Source organism: Peromyscus leucopus, chromosome 17 (assembly GCF_004664715.2).
Source record: "Peromyscus leucopus breed LL Stock chromosome 17, UCI_PerLeu_2.1, whole genome shotgun sequence".
NCBI lineage: Eukaryota > Metazoa > Chordata > Mammalia > Rodentia > Cricetidae > Peromyscus > Peromyscus leucopus.
In genome coordinates, this window is record NC_051077.1 from 42,573,088 (window position 1) to 42,593,714 (window position 20,627).

General features: G+C 36.2%; 1 pseudogene; it reads left to right on the forward strand.

Annotated features, from left to right (window-relative positions):
• Positions 1-18,875: 18,875 nt before the first annotated feature.
• LOC114706767 lies at positions 18,876-19,528 on the forward strand (annotated as a pseudogene).
• The last annotated feature ends 1,099 nt before the right edge of the window (positions 19,529-20,627 follow it).

Sequence of the window (20,627 nt, forward strand, 5' to 3'; positions counted from 1 at the left end):
TTAAGTTATAAGAGCTAGGGGAACAAGCATAAGACAAGGCCAAGCATTCACAATTAATAATAAGTCTCTGTGTCAGGATTTGGGAGCCAGTTGGTGACCCAATGGAAAATCTGCTACAAAAACCATAGGAATCACTGTCCCAGAATTTTCAGTCAAATTGTTAGATTTAGTACAGGGGGAAGGGAAAAGTTTGCACTGGAGATTTAGTTTTCTTTCTTACTGTCTTCCTGTCTGTCTCTCTATTTTTTCTTAAATATTTGCAGAAAAGTATATGTGTGTGTGTGCGTGTGTGTGTGTGTGTGTGTGTGCGTGTGCTTGTGCGTGTGCGTGTGTGTGTGTGTGTGTGTGTGTGTGTACATATAAAGAGACCTTAGATAAAGATAGATAGACAGGTATTGTAGCAGATCTTCAGTTTTATAATAAATCAAGAGGCAAGTTATTTCATGCTGTAATAAAAAAGAAAAGACAGCTATCTCACTCGCGATCTAGCTGTCTTGTTTAGACTGAGCTCTGAGTCTCATGGAATGTCTCAGCTAATTGTTGCTAAATGAATGCTAAAAAAGCAAAAAAGAAAAAAAAATAGCTTAATATAAAACTTATTAAACTGCCTATAAATGTAATTTCTATTTAATTTTAATCACAGAATAAATCTACTAAGAAAAAGTGATGTACCATCTAGTGTATCTAGTCTGTTCTCTGACCCAATAAATATTAAGTAAAATAAAAAAAAAAATAATATATGATATAAATATAGTATATATATGATTTAAAAATTAACCCAAACTGGCCATAAATACACAGCAATCTTTCTGCCTCACTGTTCCAAGTGCTGAGATTACAGGTTTGGAATACTATGTACTGAGACAGATCAGACAGATTTAGATTATGATGTCTTAAGTTGAGTTTATTATGAATTCAGAAATGAAGAGTTAGAAGTGACAAAGTCCTTTATTCCAAGCCAGTTCTGTAGACTTTCTTTAATGTACTGTTGAAGCATACTCTACTACATGTTTGGTGGTGTATTGTTCACTACAAAATTATTTCCATACATTTGTAAGAAACAATTTGATGTGTTTCCCTTTTTCCTTTTTGTAATAAAAGTTATTTTATAAAATAAATAATGCAAAACAAAAATCTAATCAAAGTTGGACAAGGAAAACTAACAGAAGAAAAGGAACCCCAAGAGAAGTCAAAGACTCAGACCCACTGGTTCACACATTCTCTTTCAATAGATTTCAAATAATGTTACTCATGTAGCATTACACAACTGATCTCTGGAATGAAGTCTATGCATAGTGTTTAGATTATACCTACTACTCCTGGAGAATCCCTTTATGAGAGGGAACATTTAAATGCATCATTAATATGAATGTTAGCTTTAATCTTCCTTACAAATAAACTCACCATTACTCTACTGAACAATAAAAACATTATATCCAAAATAATTAAGATTAATTCTACATGATTACATGCAAGAACATAATTCACGTAGTTACAAATCACAGAAATATATACTTCCCTGGACTTATTCATTATAGAATGTGCAATGGATTTATTTGCGATAGAGATTAAGATGACATTAATTTATTGGACAATTGTAAATTAGTTTGAAGGATGATAGCAAATATAATAAAATGCTTATGCTATAGGATCTCAGAGACTTATCTGTATTCATTGGTCATAATATTATAGAAGAAGTTACTGTCATTCATTAAATGTCTGTGAGAATGTCAACAACCTGAGAACTATGAATTAACCTTTATGAAATAGGGAATTTTTTATTTAGTTTATGGATTTAGAAAATGTGGCATCACTAATATGAAATTTATTTCCTGTCACATTATATATGTTTCTGTGTCATAATCAGGAATACATAAAAACCTTATCCACTGCAAGTTTAGTATCATCTGATTCATAAATTACTATGGAAGGTAAATCCAGGCCATTTATGAATTTCAGTTTGATGAGAATCACTACTACTGATGACATAAAGGGACCCTGGCTTTCCCTTTAGTACTTTTAATTTGGACACCAAGTCTATTGGAGGCAAACATGCCCAGTGATATTTTCTTATTATCCTCATGACATCTTTTTATTACACCTATCCCTTAGTCGGTATGAGTTTTAATAAAAAGAAGTGATAACAGCCACCCGAGTGTACTACAAGGCAGTTCAGTTAGGGCTGACTCGGTAGCAATTTACCAATCACAGTGCCAAGCCATTTCGTATCATTAGCTTTCTAATAAAAACACTTTTCTCTTGAGAAGTTGGCCAGGGGAAGGAACAGAAGGAACATAAATGAACAGAAGGAAAAAGATAAAAAAAAAAAAAAAAAAAAACAAGAAAAGTGAATATACTAAAAGCCTGTTGAATGAAACACATTAAGAGCTATAGCATAAAGCTATATCTCAATAAAGTTTCATTTAAGAACCAGAGAGACAGACAGGCAGACAGACAGACAGACACAGAGAGAGACAGAGAGACACAGAGAGAGAGACACAGAGAGAGACAGAGAGAGAGGAGAGAGGAGTGTACTGTCTGCAGGAGCTTTCAAAGCTGCAATTAATAAGAAGAAGCAATTTATGTGAATATCACAGGAAGAATTCAGGTTCTTTCCATTCAATATTTGAACTGTCAGATTTAAAACATGGTTTTACGTCATTGCTTTAATTTTGTCAGTCATTTGAGAATGTTTGTTTATAGTAGATATGTAATACAGTATCAAGCATTATTACCAACATTTTGTGTGGTTTATGAAAGGAATTATAAATATAGTAATAAAAGCAATATCTGCTTCCTGGTCTGATTGAACTGCCAGGTGGATTCGCTCCTGGTCAGAACAGAGGACGACTTCATCTGTTTACTAGGTTTTATATTTGTGAGTGTATTTCCTCAATTTCTACCTTAATAAATCCCTATTACCCTTTAAATAGACTAATGTGGATTGATCTTAATACCATGCCCCTTTATTTCAGTTGACTGTCTTTATATTCTTCAATAATGAATGTGCTACTTTTACCATAAATATTTATAAACTATTTTTGAGGCATATATTTTATTAATTTACTCATATTAGATATGAACTACTAAAATAGATCTATCTGATGAAATGGACAGTTAGAGATTAATAATGTGAATTAGATTCCATTATTATAATGTTTCAACCTAAGGAGGCAACTGTGATACCAAATATTTGTATTTTTGCTTTCTTTGCATTTTCTTTCCTTCAGGATTACCTGACTGTTAAAATTTTCACAATTTTAATACCCTGGAAAATATTGAGTTTGTTTAGAAATAACATTCAAAAATGAATCTACAAATGGTTGAAATCACTGACAATGATAGACAGAAAAGGTCTAAACTTTCAAATCATGTGAAGACTTGATTATTGAATATGGTGCTTTATCTGCTGCATTGGGTTGAAAATTCAGGCGTAAAATTAGTTTCAGTGTTGTAGGTGTTAGGATGCCAAAACACTTCATTACGTAAAAGCCTTGTTTGACCAGAGTACAGAAAGTGGCTCAAACTACATCTTTTTTTCTAAATGTCTCAGTATATTTATCATTTCTTTAAAATAGGTATGGAAACATGGTTCTGTGGTTAGGAGCCTGTTCATGTACAGCCAATGAATGTAGCATGAATTGTTAGAAGGTCTTATCAATAAAAACAAACCTGAAGCCAGGTATTGGGGTGAATGCTAGAAGATCAGAGAAGCAAAGGAAGCCACAGCTTCCTCACCTTGACAGTTCCTCAGCTTATCCTGTTTCCTCAGACTGGAAGCCTCTGTGTCCTCATCCAAATGGATTTTAGCTTAACTGCTGTTAAAAGCCTAAAAGCTTAACCAGGCTCTAGTTCCTGGTCCTCATGCCTTAAATACCTTTCTGCTTCCTGCCATCACTTCCTGGGATGAAAGGCTCTTGTTACCATGCCTAGCTATTTCCAGTATGGCTTTGAACTCACAAAGATACAGATGGATCTCTGCCTCTGGAATGCTGGGATTAAAGGTGTGTGTGCCACCATTTTCTGGCCTCTTTATCTAGTGGCTTTTCTGTTCTCTGACCCCAGATAAGTTTATTAGGGTGCACAATATTTTGGGGAACACAATATCACCACAAATGCAGATCAAGATGTTTGTTGTGTGGTGATTTTTCCGGTTATTATCCTAAAGGGAAATGAGACTTCTTTAAGTTATGCTTCTTGTAGAGGGGCTTGTTTTGGAAGTAGTTGGAAGTTTGAAACAAACATGACTATAGTAATTGTGCACTTGAGAGCTGGGTACAATTAACACAGTCGTAGAAACAGAACAACATTATTCATCAATTTTAAATAAAATCAAATGAGTAGTGTCTTAGTTAGGTCTCCTATTGTTGTCATGAAACACCATAACCAAAGCAACTTTAGGGAGAAAAGGGTGTATTTGGCTTAAATTTCCACATCTTAGTCAGTCACTGAATGAAGTCAGGACAGGAAATCAAATAGGGCCAGAAACATGAAGAGCTGATGCAGAGGCCATGGAACAATGCTACTTACTGGCTTGCTCTCCATGGCTTGCTCAGCCTGCTTTCTTATAGAACTCAGAATCTCCAGCCCAGGATAGCACCATCTACAATAGTCTGAGGCTTCCTGCATCAGTTACTAAGTAAAGAAAATGCTCCCTAGTCTTGTGCTGTGGCTATCACTCTCTATGCTATGAATGTGTTGCTCTGATCGATTAATAAATAAAATGCTGATTGGCCAGTAGTCAGGCAGGAAGTATAGGTGGGACAAGCAGAGAAGGGAATTCTGGGAAGAGTCAGGAGTCGCCAGCCAGACACAGAGGAAGCAAGATGTGAAGGCAGAACTGAAAAAAGGTACCAAGCCACATGGCTAAACATAAATAAGAATTATGGGTTAATTTAAGTGTAAGAGCTGGTCAATAGTTAGCCTAAGCTAATGGCTGAGCAGTTATAAATAATATTAAGCCTCTGAGTGTTCATTTGGGTGTGAGTGCCTGAAGGAGTAAGGGCCTGCAGGAGCTAGGTGGGACCAGGAGAACTTCCAGCTACAGGCTTGTCTGATGTTATGGAGGCATTTTCTCAATTGAAGTTCCCCCCTCTCAAATGACGTTAGCTGTGTCAAGCTGACATAAAATATCAAGCACAAGTAGTGAGAGTCACCAGTAAACTATTCCAATGAACTGACTTAAACATCATAAAAATGTTAAAATTTCACCTTTTGGTGCAATCATATTCTATTAACACAAGTACATAGTCAACGATTAGGAAGAAAAGTCATATTTGACTAATAATATTGGAAAATATACCTTGTATTTGGTTCTTATGGCGAACTGACTCCATTGTTGAAAACACAAAATGTTACAAAGTATTGCCATTTTAGAAACCTGTGTCAGATTATGTGTGAATGGAAAAAAAGAAATAAAAAGGAAAGAAACGGTCATGACTACTCCAAAGTATGGTGGAGGAGTAAGTTTATTACAGATAAAAGAGAGAGCATAATCTGAGACAGGAACATCTGGAAGAGTTCAGAGTGAACATGATTAGAATGAGCTGGACCATGTAGAGAGACAGAGAAGGAAAGGAAAATTGGAACAAAAAAGAACCAGGTGCAGCAGCCAGGCCAAAAGTACAAAAAAGGAGAGTAACCAAAATGTCTAGATTAGATAGGGAAGAGTCTCTGGGGGAAGGGCAGCCCAGCCCCTCGGCTGGAGAGTTCAGGTTAGATGGTGGAGTATGACAGTCATACCCTGAAATAGGTAGGAACTGAGGAATGCTAGGAGAACCTGGAAGCCTTTGATATGGTAAATAGGCACCTCAAACTTTTGTCCTCAATTTGAAAGATAACAGTGTGTATGTGCATGCCTCTGTGTGTGATAATGTGGGTGTGTGAGTGTGGGTGTGGGTGTGGGTATGGGTGTGTGTGGTGGTGTGGGTGTGGGTGTGGGTGTGGTTTGTGTGTGTGTGGGGGGGTGAGTATGGGTATGAGTGTGTGTGTGTGTGAGAATGTGGGTATGAGTGTGTGTGTGAGAGAGAATGTGGGTGTGAGTGTGGGTGTGAGTGTGTGAGGGTTGGGGTGTGTGTGTGGGGGGGTGTGGGTGTTTAACAAAATTTACTGCTTCTCTTGTATGGTTACTAAAAAAAATATAGTTGGACAAACACCACATTTCCAAATAAAGCAAAACAAATTTGCAAGTAAAGAATTTTAAAAAATATACTAACATTCTAAGTGAAGAGAGCTTTTATGATGCATAAGGAAAATAATTATGGACGAGTCTCTTATGCTCATGTCTATCTTGTAAATCATGTACTTTCAAAAGAATGTATGCACATTAACACACACACACAATCCTGAACATCCCTGAAAGTGGATGATTATCATATACATAAATTAAGTAATGAATAAATTAAATAAATAAATAAATAGAACAGAGACATTGTATTTAAAGTGGAGGAGTGATTATGATACATATATATATAGTATATATTACACTACTGTATATATGTATGTATCTTATATCTGAAAAACTGAGATTAGAAAACACTGCTATCTAAAATTCCCAATTAATTTGAGAAAATTATACAACTTGAGTGTATCTAGAAAGGAGATAAATAGAAGATTGTAAGAGGTCATGATCTTCACCAAAATATTAGGAATTTTAACCTTCAAATTTACATGAAGGTTTTAGTATCTCTATTGTTGATAGAGAAAATAGACATTTAATAATTTAATAAATTTATGCTGGAACACATTTGTGTTGACTCTCAAATGCACTTTCAGTAAAAATAATAGACTGTAATTTAACTTAATCTGAATTATGTTAAATATGAGATGTGTATGTTTTAGAGATTTCAAAAGTCAGCAATAAAAATCAGTTATATGATAAAAATCTATAAAGAAAATTATTTAGATACAAGGCTCCCCTCCCTCGGCAGTGCGTAGTGCATTCTTGTACCATGAACATGACTGCTAGACAGCAGGAAGGAATCTTTTAGGTTAGATCCATTTCAGTTACTCTGAGTTCTCTTCCCAAAGTGTGGGGTGTCTTCTGAAACAGGAGCTTAACCTTAACCCTGGAGAGGCAACAAAGGGCTACATCAATAAAATAATATTGCATATTGTTTTTGAATTCACTTGTAATGCTCTGACCAATCAGAGAATCGAATATCACCATCTTGTTAGACCAGAGATTTTCTCAACTATATTATACAGTTTATGTGTATTCTTATACTTACAGATGAGTGTAGCTATCACCCCTCATCAATGGGAATTCTCTTTACAGTAAATAGAGACCATCCCAGAAAACCACAACTGGATACTTTGCAGAGATCAACAGATCATGGGGAACCCAGCCCCAGTGGATACAACAACACAGCTCCTGCATCTCCAACTCAAAAAAAAAAAAAAAGGCAGAGGTGGTGGAAAGATTGAAAGTGTCAGAGTAATAGCAGGAAATCTGCTATGAAAAAGTATCATATGGACATGGTTGTATAACCAAGAGCTGACCAATGACAATGACAATATCACTCAATGCAGAAGGGGTTAGGGAGTTCTACATGGAGTCCCACCCTTATGTAAGGAATCACAGGCAATTGATGACTGCTGAAAGAGTTATCTTCTCCCAAGAATGAACCCTCTAATTGGTTGTCCAATGCAGTGATCAGCTTTGTAACCATAGACACACAAAAACCCAAGAAAGAACTCAGCAGGTTATATATTTGTGCACAGATATATTAACAATAATAATTTAAGAAGAACAGGCTATCAATTTGAGAGTGAGGTAAGGATGTGAAGGAACTGGAGTGGGTGGACTAGGAGAAGAGATGGACCAGTAGGGTAGGGTAGGAAAAAGTGATTTAAGTATGTTTTAATTTAAGTGTATAAAATAAAAAAAAATGTATGCTTATACAACATTGAGATAAATAAGCTTTTTTACACATGTGTATATTAAATCACAATAAACCCTAGAGTCTATTTGAGATTAGATATTGGTGTTTTGGCAGCATATGTAGGTTTTCTGATTTCTGTGTGACCATTAATATGATTATAAACCATAGGTAAAATGATAAATAGCTATCATAGTCTTGAATGTTCTTCATTGTTAGACATTTTAGAACTGTCCTAAAAACTGCTATGAGTAATTAACTCACATCATTTACTAATATTTTGAAAAGCACAAAAATTGTTAAACAAAATACATAGATATAAATTCATACACCAAAGCAAAGTGTAAAATCCCTGTAGTAAGTGCATTCAGATGACTCTCATTATCTGTTACAGCATAGCTGACTCATGACTGCTTCAAGGAGGCCTATTATGAAAAAACTTATCATAATATTTTCCCTTTCATTTGGACACTACTGACTGCTTGCTCAACAGCATTGTGTGTCTCAAAGTCCTCCAAACGTTCCTAGTTTTTGAAGCACTAATTTTCCTCCTAATACTTAATTGGGTACAAACTTTAGTGGCCGAGAAAGCCAGAAATGATATTAATCTCTCCATTCCTGTAGACCCAAAGAAAAGTTTGCCTCTTCTGTTTCCAAGTACTTCATTTATTCAGAAAATATTCTCAAAGAGTGGTATGGCTTACATTCTGTCAAGCCATGTCTGAAACAGAGATGAAGATGTAAACTCCTCCTCTGTAATTAATGTTAAACATTAATCACATATTAAAATGAGTGCACTCTATTCTTGTATTTTCCACACTAGTAAATAGACCAAGCATATATTTTAAATAACAGTGGAGAGCTAATAAAATATTACCATTCATTTTATTGTATTTAAAATGAAAATATGTTTATAGAAAGCAGCAAATATTCCAAACAAATAAGAGTTCATGTGAATATGTGTTCTTCTGGAATACTATACAGAATTAGGCAAAGCATGGCAGAAATGCAACATTTGGTCAAAGCAACTAAAGTGTATCTTGTTGGGTTATGTTGAAATGTCCACTAAAGAAATAAAGAAACGATTTGGAACTTTTGTGACTATAATTGTAATTTTTAATTATTTATAATTAAATTCCTAATTTAATTGAATACAAACTAAGGTACTCAAAATATTCCAGGGCACTGATTTTTTTTTATATTATGAAATTTACTTATAGATGTACTTGTTGAATGGTTTTAAAATTTTTGGAAGCAGCTAAGTATATATAACTGCATGGAAGTTTTAAAAAATATGAAAATAAAACACAACTGTATTTTTCCAAGGTCACTTTCTTCATATTGATTGTTCAGGAAATGCTGACCTATGAGGTAAGGGCACACATCTCTGATATTGCCACTCACATTAAATGGCATTTAATGTAGGCAAGCTCCATCCTAACCTTGATTCACATGAGTAAATGGTGTAGAGATGGTGTTATACTCAGTTATTTTATTGTAAATGGCCTGAAAACAGTGTCAGTAAAAATGGACAGTAGTAATAGAAACTACTATTTATTTGCCTAGTTCCTTCTCAAGCACCTTGTGAAGTCAGCCATTTACATGATGCCTTATTTATTTATTTATTCATTTATATATTTATTTATTTATTTATTTATATAATTTAAATCCCAGTTTCAGTTTCCCCTCCTTTCTCTCCTCTCAGTCTATCTCCCTCACCTCTCCTCTGTTCATACCCCAATGCACTCCTCCATTTCTGTTTAAGAACCAAAGGTCTCCCATGAGTATCAACAAATTATGATATATCAAGTTGCAATAATATTAAGCACCTCCCCATATATTAAGGCTAGGCAAGATGACCCAGTATTATGAGTAGGGTCACAAAAGTCATGAAAAGAGTTGGAGGCAGGTCCTGTTCCCACAAGAGGACCAAGGTACACAACTATAACATGTATATATACATGCAGAGTGCCAAGGTCAGTCTCATACAGACTCCCTGTTGTTGGTTCAGTCTCTATGAGCTCATACGAGCCCAGATTAGTTGATTCTGTGAGTTTTCTTATGGTGTCCTTGATGCCTCTGGAGAAGATATCAGAAGATGAAAAGATCTTCCTTGCTCATGGATTAACATAGTAAAAATGTCCATTTTACCAAGACTGATGTATAGATTCAAGGCAATCCCCATTAAAATTCCAACACAATTATTTATAGACCTTAAAAGAACTTTATTCAACTTCTTATAGAAAAACAGAAAAACTCAGAATAGCTAAAACAAACCTGTACAATAAAAGAACTTTTGGAGGTATCACCATCCCTGATTTCAAGCTCTACTATAGAGCTATATCAATAAAAAAAAGTATGGTATTAGCATAGAAACAGACAGGTGAATCATTGTAATCAAATTGATAGCCCAGATAGAAATCCACACACCTATGGACATCTGATTTTAGACAAAGAGAAGCCAAAATTATACAATTAAAAAAAGAAAGCACCTTCAACAAATAGTGCTTGTTTAACTGGATGTCAACCTGTAGAAGATTACACATAGATCTATATCTATCACCCTGCACAAAATTCAAGTTCAAGTGGATCAAAGACCTCAACATAAATCCAGATACACTGAACCTGAAAAAAAGAGAAAGTTGGAAATAGCATTGAATTTAGCACAGGAGACAACTTCCTTAGCAGTACACCAATAGCAAAGACACTAAGGTTAATAAATAAGACCCCATGAAACTGAAAAGTTTCTGTAAGGCAAAGGAAACCATCAATAGGACAAAACAGCAGCCTACAGAATGGGCAAAGATCTTCACCTACCCTACATCTGACAGAGGGCTGATCTAAAAAATATTTGAAGAACTCAAGAAGCACCAAATAATCCAATTAAAAATAGAGTACAGATCTAAACAGAGAATTCTCAACAGAAGAATCTCAAATGGCCAAGAAAAATTTAAGGAGATATTCAACATCCTTGGCTATCAGGGAAATGCAAATCAAAACAAATCTGAGATACCATCTTACACCTGAAAGAATGACTACAATGAAAAACACTAATGATAGCCTATGTTGAGAGGATGTAGAATAAGGGAAACACTTCTTCACTGCTGGTGGGAGTGTAAACTGTGGTGATATATTGTGTATCAAATATAGCTTGCCTGAGGATCAGAGGACAGAGACAGTCACTAGATTAAACATAGAGGCCAGCAGTGGTGGCACACACCTTTAATCCTAGCACTCAGGAGGCAGAAATCCATCTGGATCTCTGTGAGTTCAAAGCCACCCTGGACTACATGAGATTGATTTAGTCTAGGAGAGAAACAGAGCCAGGCAACTGTGGAACACAGCGTTAATCCCAAAATTTGAAATCTCATGCCTTTGCTACCAGTATTTGAGAAGCACAAATGCCATTAATCCCAGCACTAGGAAGAAAATGATGTGGCTGGGCAGAGACAGGCATATAAGGCATGAGGAGACAGGAACTAGAAGTTATTTCTGCTGAGGACTCAGACATTCAGTCAGAAGATTCGTGGAGATAGGATCTGACCTTCTATTCAGCATGAGGATTCAGTAGTGGCGAGAAGTTTCTGTAGTGGCTTGTTCCTTTGTGTCTCTGATCTTTCCGCATTTACCTCAATATCTGGCTCTGGATTTTTATTATAATACCACTCAAGATTCGTGCAAACGTTTGCAGCCACGTTTGAAATCAGTATGGTAGTTTCTCTGAAAACTGGGAACCCATCTACCTCAAGACCCAGAGATACCACTCTTAGACATATACCCAAGGAATGCTCAAACATACCACAAGGACACTTGCTCAAGAAGTACAAACATGGTGTATATTCACTCCAAAGTGGATATTAGTCATAAAATAGAAGATAATTATGTTACAATCCACAGACCCAGAGAGTCAAGATAACAAGGAGGGTTCATGGCATGACACCCAGATCTCCCTGGGAAGGGGAAATAGAAAAGACTTCATGAGTGGACTGAGGGCAGGTGAGGATGTTGAGGGGGCACCAAGAGTGGCGTACTGAAAGAGAATCTGAAGGGGCGTGGGTATTTCAAGGTCAGATAAAAACCTGTCTCAAGGGAAACTCCCAGGAATCTACAAGAAAGACCCCAGCTAAGACTCCTAGAAATAAAGGCTACTTCTCCTGTGACTAGGTAAGACTTCAAGTAGAGGGAGTTGGAAACCAACCCAGCCACATAACCTTCAACCTATAATCTGTCCTGTCTATGGGGTGGGCTAGGATTGGGACCTAGCCCAGTTGTCATCAGAGGCTTCATCCAGCAACTGAGAGAATCAGATGCAGACCCAGAGCCAAGCACTAAGTGAAGCTTGGGGAATCCTGCAGCGGATGAGGGAAAAGGATTGGAGGATACATGATGACTTTAAAGTCTTACAAAATATCTCCTAGAGAAACTTAGAGACCTACAGAGTTCTCCTGGAAGATAATTAGCTGACTTGTTTTATGTCAGCACCAGGATCCAGGAATGCTTCAGGCAGCTGAATGTGACTATTAAAAAGCTGGCCTAGGATATGGAGGCACACTTTTCAACATCATATGTATATCAATATGAAGAGCTGTTGATACTTTTCCTAGAAATGTATCTGGTGTCTCAACAAATATCTTCTTTTCCCAATTCTCTAGAAAGATGCTAAACTATGTCTAGCTGGAAATGAGTTGCTATTAGCAATTACAGGATTATCATCAAACATACCCAATGCCATAGAAGAGAGATTCTCACACAATTCAAATCCCTCAACAGCACCATGTGTCTCTAGGAGCAGGAGGGCATTGCAAATATATACTTTGAATAATCTGAATTTTTTTTTGCTTTAGAAGACAAATTGCCCCTGTTATTAATCAGATAGGATTCTGTCCTGATCCTGCTGATGGGATTTTATGGAAACCTAATGTCATTGCCATTATGAAAGATATTATCAAAGAAAATATGATATTTGATCTTTTGAAAAGTTTACACAAACCCCATTGAAAATCAATCATTGCTTGTTTTTGAGTTTCCTGATTTCGATACATATTTCTAATCATTATTTTATGATTTTATATGTGAAAAATCCTGTTTGGTGTTTAATTACAAGTTTGCTTATTTCCAGATGAAAAATATTTCTACATAGTATTTATAAAATGTTTTCTTTGGACTATTGATATAATTTGAAATTTGGTTGTTTATTCTTTTAAATAGTCATTTATAAATTAAAATCCATTGTTTAATTAATTGAATGTTTAATTAATAAACCGAAACACAATGATACTTGCTGTAATATAACCACATATTTTGGGAGAGGGTCTGGATTATAGGTTAAGAGCTATTACCAAATTTATAGAGGACCTGACTTCAGTTTTGAACAGCCATATGGCAGCATATAGTAGACTGTAACTCTAATTCAAGAGGATTCAGCACCTTTTTCTAACCATTACAGTTTCATATACACACATGTTACAGAATCAAGTAGGCCAGCACACGTACATACACATATAATGAATAAACAAATTATTTATAAATTATATATTCATATTATATGTATATATTCACACATATATACATATATAATTGTATAAAGTTATATATATTATAATATATAATACCATGATATATGTATGATTGTATCTCTATATATACATACACACACACACACACACACACATATATATATATATATATATATATATATATATATATGAAGAGTTAACCATTAACTTGTTTAGGAAATTTTTTCAAAATATCAAGGAACCATTTAATCAAAGAAGATGTTTCTAAAAATTATATAATTTTAATATGAACTATCATTTTATATCTACCACAAATCAGAAACTTATTTGATCATAGGAAAATAATTTAATCAAAAATTAATCTCTGTGAATGATTTGTAAAATGTAGCCAAATGGGTTGAACTTATATTTTAAGAATAGTATGTGTAAAATTACTAAAACTAACTTTCATAAAATTAAGATTCTGGCCGGGCGGTGGTGGTGCACGCCTTTAATCCCAGCACTCAGGAGGCAGAGCCAGGCAGATCTCTGTGAGCTCAAGGCCAGCCTGGGTTACCAAGTGAGTTCCAGGAAAGGTGAAAAGCTACACAGTGAAACCCTGTCTCGAAAAAACCAAAAAAAAAAAAAAATTAAGATTCTGAGTTTTAAGATGGTTTAAAATTTAATGCAGGAAATTGTAAGTAATATCTAAGCAAGTGGTTACAGAAAACAAGAGCAACTCTTTCTTTGTATAATTCAAAATGCTACATACAATAGGTAACATTTGACTAGTAAAGAAGTATAGAAGAAAAGGGATTTTTTTTAGAAATTTAGAAATTTCTTTTAGAAAAGGAATATTTATATTTTCTCTATGAATTAAACCATAGAGAAAAGCCAATGCAAGATCTCCTAAGGATCTAGGGAGATGGGTTATCAGGCAAAGCACATCTTGGGTTCAAATGAAACTTTTTGAATAAATAAGATAGAAAGTGATTAAGAAAGACACCTGAAGTTATTGTTTGGACTCAATAAACATGGACACACATGTATGACCATTCTCACACGTGTGTGCTCAGACACATCAAAATACATATGTTCAAACATCCACATCCCTGTTCCTCACTCCGTCATTCTGTCTCTGTCTCTGTGCTGTCTGTCTGTCTGCCTCTCTCTCTCTCTCTCTCTCTCTCTCTCTCTCTCTCTCTCTCTCTCTCTCTCTCTCACACACACACACACACACACACACACACACACACCACTTTATAAAGGCCATGAAATAAGAATGAGATGTATAGATTGCTATTAAGTTTTTAGAAATGTGAAGACCAGCATAGCACAATATTGATCTTCTAAATTGTGTACAAAAATTATTCGTGAGGCAGGAGAAATCAATTGTTTTACCATGGTAATACTGCATAAAGGGAACAATAGACAAAATTATTATAAACAAGTTATATATTAATGAAAATGCTTGAGGTAAGTATTCAAAACTTCATGTGAGACAGTCTATTTTATAGGCTATTGAGATGTACAGGTTATCAGTCTCAGGTGCAAAATATTAAAAAAACAAGTGTGTTTAAAAAATTGTCACTAACCAACCCAAATTAATGCTTTCATAAGCTATAGGGATAGGGAACAATAACTGGAGTCTTTTGAAAGAGTCTTCATGTAAGGATAATATGCATTCAGGATTGACAAATACTTATAGAGAAGCAGCCATTGTGACATCTAAGAGAGGTTTGGAGTTCAAATGATAGCCACATCACTCTTTAATCTTCAATACATCTCTTCAAAATTCTAGACTTCTGTTTGTTTATGGTTTTTAATAAAAAATAATTCCAGTCAAAGATAGTTGTGTATTTTAAATTATTAATTAATTAGAAAATAAATAAGAAAAATTAATGACTTTAAAATTGTTTCCAAGAATAAGAAACAGTCTCCATCCTTTCTGACAACACCAGCATTATTCTACTAGAAGAACATAGTTATTTACAAGAAAAATGAACTGTGGACTTGTAGTCTCACGAATATATTGGAAAATATAATCATGAAATACAAGAAGCCATTTTTTAGAAGTCCCTATAGTAAACCCAACATAAAAATAATGACTTGTTGAAGAATATACCTTGCTTGGAATCTACCCATAATTGTCTTAAAAAGTGTAATCAATTTTCCTCTCTGAAGTAACATCCTCTTACCTACTAGGAGAAATTGTTTTAGTTTAATTTTTTGGCAATACATAATTCAATTAAGTCTTTTATCTTTCTCATAATTACCTTTTTCCATTTGGCATTTATTATTCCTATTAATATTAAGAGCTTTTCTGTGAGGAATGGGAAAGGAAAAACAGCAAACGATTCTGTGCTTAGAAATACATTTGGGATGGTTTAACTGTGCATGCGCAATTCCAGCACCCAGGCAGTTGAGACAGAAGACACACGTTCCAGACCAGCTTTCCCTATAGATTGCTTTGAGCTTTTTCCATTTAAGATGGTGTTTGCTGTGGGCTTGCCATATTTAACCTTTACTGTGTGGAGGTACGTTCCCTCCAGGTCTGCTCTCTCTAGGACTTTTATCATGAAGACTCGTTTCATTTTGTGAAAGACCTATTTGGTATTTACTTAGAATCTCATGTGATTTGTCTGTTTGTGTGTTTGCTTGTGTCTAGTTTTGAATCCCACTCCACAAAAAGGAGTTAATATTTGGTACAGTAACCCAGGCTCCCCCGGCATGCCTTTTTGCCTGGGTTACGGTGCCAAGTTTGAAACGACTGGACGTAACTGCAGAGATCCACGGCTGCTCAGGGTGCTGAGAATAAGGGCCTGTGGAGGGCTCAGTCTTAATTGCAGCATTTATACCACCCCCTCTAAGGCTCAGGGATCACCTGGAAACCGGTCAGAAGAAACACAAAAGCAGCAAGACAGGGAGAAGGACTGTGAAATGCTGACCTGTGACTCCTGGATATCAAAGTGATGACACGGTCCTGACCTCATAGCTGACTGCCTTTGAAAGACATACAGGAGACTGGGACTACCAGCAGACAACCATGAACTGCGGAGGAAGCAGTGCCACTCCCCTTCTCTGCGGAACTAGTGCAAACTGCTGGGATTTTATAGGTGAGGTAGTCACCCCCTTCCGTCAACTGGCTACCTTATATGCTCACCAGGTTCATGATCACACAGACAACTCTGTTTACGATCATGCAATACAGGTAAGTGTTTTCTGAAACATGGAAGATTTGTCTCATGTGTGATACTTGAATTAACCTTTGGTACCTGATATTCAGAAACATTTTACTGTTGTCAAATTTTTCACAACCTCTCATATTCAATTACATGACTCCATATGGGATCACAACCTGTGTTTAAGAAGTTGTGTATTTTCCTGCTCCCAGATTTCCTGGGTTTCCTATAATTCTTTCTGTGCAGTTAAGGCTTCCTGGTCTTTTCCATGTCCATATACCAGTTGCGTTTTCAGTGTTAAAAGATCATGCCTGAAAATACACATATAAGTATAATAAGTAATTTTATATAGACTGAACAGGATGGTGTGTGTGTGTGTGTGTGTACAATAACAATTAGAGAAAAAAGAGTCTATGGATCTGAAGGAAAAGTGGAAAGGTGAATATGAGAGGGTTTGAGGGAGGAGTAAAAAGAAGGGGGAAATGTAGCTAGAGTTTTCCTGCCTTGCCCACAGACAGGAAAAATCTTTATCACCTGCCAGCCCCACAGCCGCTCAGACCCAACCAAGTAAACACAGAGACTTATATTGCATACAAACTGTCTGGCTGTGGCAGGCTTCTTGCTAACTGTTCTTATAGCTTAAATTAATCCATTTCCATAAATCTATACCTTGCCATGTAGCTGGTGGCTTACCGGCATCTTCACATGCTGCTGGTCATGGCGGCGGCTGGCAGTGTCTCTCTGCCTCAGCCTTCTGCTTCCCAGAATTCTCCTCTCTCCTTGTCCCACCTACTTCCTGTCTGGCCACTGGCCAATCAGTATTTTATTTATTGACCAATCAGAGCAGTTTGACATACAGACCATCCCACAGTAGGGAATTTTTTGAATTATATTATAATATTAAAAATAAATCTAAGCTGGGCAGTGGTGGCGCACGCCTTTAATCCCAGCACTCGGGAGGCAGAGCCAGGTGAATCTCTGTGAGTTTGAGATCAGCCTGGGAAACCAAGTGAGTCCCAGGAAAGGCGCAAAGCTACACAGAGAAACCTTGTCTCGAAAAACAAACAAACAAAATAATAATAATAAATAAATAAATAAATAAATAAATTTAAAATAATTGTTATGCCCTAAACTCGCAGTTCTTTGCTTGTATGACAGCTTCTATTGAGAGGGCTTGGAGGGAGCATACTGAATGTCAGTTTTTGTACTGCCTAGTTGGTATTGGAGCTCAAGAAGCAATGATACTGTGGTAATTGCTGTGAGAAATATATTTTCTTTCTTCTCTGTATATGGAAGCTTTTTATCATTGATTAGTAAAATAAATGAAAATGTGGCAGAATTACATATTTGACTGAAAATAACTTAAATCTTTTAATTCTTTTTCTTTCTGTCTGATGGTTGTTGCTTTACAAATGGGCTAGTACCTTCTGCTAGCAATTTACCATCCATATATACCTGCACACTCTACGTCTGTACTTTCAAACTCCAGATAAAAAATGTTTGATGCCGGGCAGTGGTGGCACACGCCTTTAATCCCAGCACTCGGGAGGCAGAGGCAGGCAGATCTCTGTGAGTTCGAGGCCAGCCTGGGCTACCAAGTGAGTTCCAGGAAAAGGTGCAAAGCTACACAGAGAAACCCTGTCTCGAAAAACCAAAAAAAAAAAAAAAAAAAAAAAAAAAAAAAGTTTGAAAAGAAATCTATTCTAGACATAGGTTTCATTTCCTGCACAATAAAATACAGTAACCATTTATTAACACTTATATTGTGCTAGGCATCATAGGTAAAATCTTGATATCATTTAAAGCATATGGGACAATACTCATAGGTTATATGCAGCACTGCATCATGTCAAATAACTGTCAATTATCTGATAATTGTGTTATGTTTGAAAAGTCATAGAAGCCATCTGCCATGAGTCCTGAGGGACGCCTGTATCAACATCTTATTGTTGATGATAAAATCTGGTAAGGGTATCCACTCATAAGCATATAAAATGTAAGGGAAATATTATTGATACTTTAATTAGATTGTTCAATATAAGTTTGAAGTGCTTTATTACTAGGGAATAACCAACATTATGAATTTACGTCCTTATTGCCGAGAGCCATTCATTTATTTTTAATTCCTTTCTCCTTCACACCTATCATGATGAATTCTCTGCCTAATAGAAAATTGGGCTGTCACTGTGACAGTGAGCATCCTGCTCTTGCAGAAGAGGCCTCTGTGCTGCCCCACTAATAAAGCTGCTGCATGCTGCAGACAAGTCGTCCCTAGGGTCATCCTCCTGAAGACCTGCTCCACTGCAGGCAACACAGCCATGGCTGGAGGGCTGGCTTGCAAAGCCACAGGATGTGTCTGAAGCAAGAACTTCCATGACTACGTCATGAGTAAGCACTTCTGGTGCGCAGTTGCCTACTGGAGTCTCCTGAGACTGTCAGTGAGTGGATGACTTTGGCCCTCTGTTGCTATTTTTTAACATTCATGAGATTTGCCTATAAGGTATAACCTCAAAAGTAGCTTCTGTTTGCCTGTCATGTAACGAATGAAGTAGCCCAGCTCATTCAGGGCGAATGGCTTCTCAGTTATTGTTGCTGGAGAATTTCTTTCCAGCTCCCGCAGCCAAGTCCTGCCAGTCCCAGAGCCCACTTATAAAATAAACACACAGACTCTTACATTATTTAAACTGCTTGGCCATTAGCTCAGGCCTATCATTGTCTAGCCCTTACTTTATGTTTAGCTCATTTCTATTAATCTATATTTTGCTACATGGCTCGTGGCTTACCGGTACTTTACATCTTCCTTGTCCTGGCAGCGGCTCCAGGCAGTCTCTCTTTCTTTCCTCCTTCCTCAATTCTCCTCTCTCTTTATCCCACCTATACTTCCTGCCTGGTCACTGGCCAATCAGTGCTTTATTTATATAGAGTGATATCCACAGCAAGTTATGAGATGAGCAAGCAGGCAACTGCATAGCAGTGTGAGAAATTTGTCTTGAGAGGGACAGCACCCAAACCCTGCTGCCAAGCCACAGACATCAGTGTAAATGGTCTTGCTGCTGAGGGGAAAATATAGAATGCTATGTTTAATAACCATACTAACCTTATAAAATAGCCGTGAGACCCTAAAATGGTGGTTTTCAACCTTCCTAGTGATACAACTCTTTAAGTGCTTCGCGTGTTGTGGTGATCCACAGAAAACATAAAATAACATAAAAATTTTCCATTGCTACTCCATAACTGTAGTTTTGCTACTGTTATGAATTGTAATGTAAATATCTGATATTCAACCCCAAAGGGGTCAGGACCCACAGGTTGGGAACCCCTGCTCTAGACCAACTTTCTGCTTCCTATCCTATGCTAAAATTTGTCTTCATCGAGTAACTTAAACTATGAAACTAATTTAATAATTTTAAATCATACTTTTGTCCCCAGTAATTTTTAGTAGTGTGTGTATAGTAAATACTGGGATTTGTGCAATAAAAATCAAAGGGAACACAATTTTGGCACTACAATCTCTTAAGTATTCAAAATTCCTGATTTTGATCGATTTGATGACGATGGTATATCCCTCAGTTGTCCACATGTCTAGACATGATTTCTCGTGGTGAAAAGTCTTGTTGTAGATTCAGATCTGTAGCTAACGGCAATAAGAGATTTAAATAATTGTTAAAGGAAAAGAGGAAAAAGGTTGCTGCTCATTAAGACCGATATATTTAACAGATAGAAACGCTTGAAAACACACGTAATTAGGTTAAGAACGTATGTGTTTAGTCATATTGAATGTATCTAACAGGAATACATGTGGACTTTCAAGATAAGTTTTGTCATCTATGATAGAGTATTTCTCAAACTTATAAATGTAAAAATGAATTAATTTTTTATTATATATGAAATGATTTTAACGTGTCAGGAGTATCTGATCGTCTAAGATGTGCACTTCTCTTTTGAAACAGTGTAGGGTTCTTATATGAGATTTTCCTTTAACAACTTTATGTGTGTGTTGTGTGGAAGTACTCAAAGGCAGAATGTTTCTGCAGTTTTTTTCTCCCTTTAATATCTTGAATAAATTAATT